This window comes from Delphinapterus leucas, chromosome 13 (assembly GCF_059928025.1).
Source record: "Delphinapterus leucas isolate spDelLeu-1000000601 "Yukka" chromosome 13, BTC_Dleu_Yukka2, whole genome shotgun sequence".
Taxonomy (NCBI): Eukaryota; Metazoa; Chordata; class Mammalia; order Artiodactyla; family Monodontidae; genus Delphinapterus; species Delphinapterus leucas.
Genome location: NC_143141.1, coordinates 1,675,924 through 1,679,681, shown reverse-complemented (window position 1 = coordinate 1,679,681; position 3,758 = coordinate 1,675,924). Strand labels below are relative to the sequence as shown.

At 39.4% G+C, this 3,758-nt stretch overlaps 1 non-coding gene across 1 annotated transcript; it reads left to right on the top strand.

Moving 5' to 3' along the window:
- Nucleotides 1-2,159: 2,159 nt before the first annotated feature.
- On the top strand, nt 2,160-2,266 carry LOC115803373 (U6 spliceosomal RNA). The gene has a single exon (XR_004024054.1). It is a non-coding gene; the product is annotated as a U6 spliceosomal RNA (small nuclear RNA).
- The last annotated feature ends 1,492 nt before the right edge of the window (nt 2,267-3,758 follow it).

Below are 3,758 nucleotides of genomic sequence, written 5' to 3'. Positions count from 1 at the left end.
AATGTGATACATTACATTAAGAGAGTAAAGGGGAAATATGATCTTATTAATAGATACAGAAAATCATTTGACAAAATCCAACTTCCTTTCATGATAAAGACTGTCAAGAAATCAGATATAGAAGGAATATACTTCAACACATTAAAAGTCATATGACAAGCCCAAAGGTGACAGTATATTGAATTACAAATCCTGAAAGCGTTTCTTCTGAGTTTCAGCCAAGACAATGTTACCTGTTCTTGACTCTTCTATTCAACATAGTACTGGAATTCCTAACCAGAGTAAGTAGGCAAGAAATGTAAATAAAATAAATCCAAATCATAAAGGTAAACCTAAATTTTCTGTTTGCAGATGACATGTTTTTATATCTACAAAAACCTAAAAATGCCACTTCCAAAAAGCTGTTTAAACTAATGAATAGAGTAAGCTGAAGGACACAAAATCAACATACAAAAATCATTTGTGGTTCTATACACTAACAACAGAAACTATCAGAAAATGTTAAAAAAAAAAAAAGTCCCATGTACAATAGCACCGAAAAGAATAAAATACTTAGGAATAAAGCTAACCAAGAATGTGAAAGAGCCATACACTGCAAACTATAAAATACTGATGAAAGAATTTGAAGGAGACACAAATAAATGGAGCGATAGCCCATGTTAATAGACTGAATAAATTAACATTGTTAAAATGTCCATACTACCCAAAGCAATCTACAGAGTTAATGCAATCCATGTCAAAATTCTGAAGGCATTTTTCCCAGAAAATAGAAAAACAAATCCTAAAATTCACATGGAACCATAGAAGACCCAAAATATCCAAAGCAATCTTGAGCACAAAGAGCAAAACTGAAGGAATCACACTTCATAATTTCAAACCATACTACAAAGCATAGTAATCAAAGCAGTATGGTTGTAGTATAAAGACAGACATACAGAACAAAGGAACAAAATACAGAGCTCAGAAATAAATCCACATATTTACAATCAACTGATCTTTGACAAAAGTGCCGGGAATATACAATGATAAAAGGATCCTCTCTTACCTAAATTAGTGGGAAACTGAATATTCACAAGCCTGCCAATGCAGGGAACACAGGTTCCAGCCCTGGTCCAGGAAGATCCCACATGCCATGGAGCAACTAAGCCCATACGCCACAACTGCTGTGCCTGTGCTCTAGAGCCTGAGTGCAACAACTACTGAGCCCACGTGCTGCAACTACTGAAGCCCGTGTGCCTAGAGCCGTTGCTCCACAAGAGAAGCCACTGCAGTGAGAAGCCCACGCACCGCAACAAAGAGTAGCCCCCGCTCATTGCAACTAGAGAAAGCCCACACGCAGCAATGAAGACCCAATGCAGCCATAAATAAATAAATAAATAATTTTTAAAAAGAAATTAGACTTGTATCTCACACTATATATAAAAAGTAATTCAAAGTGGTTTAGAGAATTAAATATAAGATCCAAAACTGTAAAATTACTAGAAGAAGATATGGGGGGGGGGAAACTTCTTGACAGTGCTATGGGCAATGTATGTTTGGATATGACCCCAAAAGCACAGGCAACAAAAGCAAAAAGAAAAAAGAAAAAGAAAAGAAAAACAGATTGCATTAAACTATAAAGGTTTGAGGAGCAAGGGAAACAATTTACAGAGAGCAGAGTGTACCTACAAAATGGGAAGCAATATTTGAAATACCTGTCTAACATATATAATATACTCAAAACAACTGAGTAGAAAAAACACAAAAAATAACCTTTTTCTTTCAGTGACACTTTTCCTTGCTTTAATATATTTTGTCTTTTTCTGCTTTTGAAGTGAGCGCTCAATTACAAAATATCAAACTACAGTCAAAAATGCTAGCCACTGGCACAAGATGGAGAAGCCCACAAGTACGAACAGACAGCAGCAGGTGGCAAGAGGTGGGAAGTGACTGAAGCAGTGGTTACAAATGGTCAAATGCTGGGTAGCTAAAACTATCCAACAGGTTGTGCCCTAACATTAGCACAGGTTAGACCAGTCACTACCTTGGCGGGTGGCCTCAGTGTACTTGGGTTCAGATTCTACAAGGCAATACAATTCCTTCCAGTTAAGAGTTCTTGCTTGCACCTCTTGGCCAGAGGGCCCCGGACCAGTCTATTAGTTTTTCAAAACACTGTTGTAGTGCTTGCTTTGGGAGCACATATGCTAAAATTGGAACGACAGAGAGAAGATTAGCATGGCCCCTGTGCAAGGATGATACGCAAGTTTGTGAAGCGTTCTATATTTTTTTGTGACCACCTAGAGGGGTGGGATAGGGAGGGTGGGAAGGAGACGCAAAAGGGAGGGGATATGGGGATATATGTATACATATAGCTGTTTCACTTTGTTATACAGCAGAAACTAACACACCCTTGTAAAGCAATTATACTCCAATAAAGACGTTAAAAAAAAAAAAAGAAGTTTGGGGAGAACTCTGTAGAGATCGGGCACAGGATGGAGCACAGCCCGCCACTGAAAATACTGCTGGTTTTATATGCTCCACATTCATAAGCACCTGCTCCGTTTTCCAGGTTCAAACACTCATGCAGGCCTGCAGCTTGAAAAATTTCTGAGTCCAGAATCCTGCCTCTGGTGAAAACAAAGGTAGTCATAGCACAAAGAGTACACCACAGTGTCTGGCCACTGTGTCACCCGATCAGGCTGTAAGTTCACAATCAGATACTGATGGCAGACCTATGTCCCCTCTGTTAAGGGACCCAATTTGGGCCAGAGTCAGAGGTGTGTTGTATGCAATCTTGTATCCACAAGGGTGCACTGGATTGAAGGAATGGGGCAAAACGCATATTTTCTCTGAATTCATGTTGCTTTTTCAAAAGAGTAGAGTTTCATCTTAATTAAGGAGAATACTTTTAAATAGCTTGGACAGCTCAAAACTACTGTTTAGGGAACCAAAAACCAAGTCAGCCATGAACGGTGCTTTTAAAATCCTTGGGAGTCAGCAGGAGGTGAGGATTTGGTTTGGCACAGTGTTGAGCACAGGAGTAAAGAAGCAGAGCCATCTCCTCACAAAAGGCACTGACATCGCATGGCACCAATGGATCAGCTGCAGGGACAGGGCTTTGGGGTGGAGGTTATTTCTCTCTCAAATTTCCCCAGGGCACTCACCCCTCTCTATGCCATCCCACTACTCCATTCACTTTTCCTTTCTCAATTTCTGAAACCCATGTGGCAGCACTTCTTAACCTGGAGGCCCCAGGGACCACCTATGCAGTCCAGATTTTTCATGGATCTTTACAAGTTCTCGACTGAAAGCCCGCACGCAGCAATGAAGACCCAACACAGCCAAAAATAAATAAATAAATAAAATTTATTAAAAAAACAAAAAAGAATGAAGGCATTCAGCTAAATCCTTTTACACCCACTGCTGACAGAGGGCAGGGGAGTTTGACTCACTAACCTTCTTTCCATGTGCTTCTCCCTAATAAGACAGTCCATTTAGAACTTGTCAGGCTGGGGGGAACATCATGTAGCGCACTAATCTCTACTACAGATTCTGAAACAGCAAAAATACAAAGATGATGAATCCTTCCAAAGGGTTCTGTCTATACTGTTACAGTGGTTTCCTTCCCACTGTGAACACTTTTCAAACCCTATCACTTGAATATGCTTTTATTTTTTTCAGCACCAAGAATGTTAATCTATTGTAGTTACAGAGAAGGTAAAGAATGAATTCATACAACATTAAAAAAATACAAAGTAACTACAACAACAGCAGTAAAA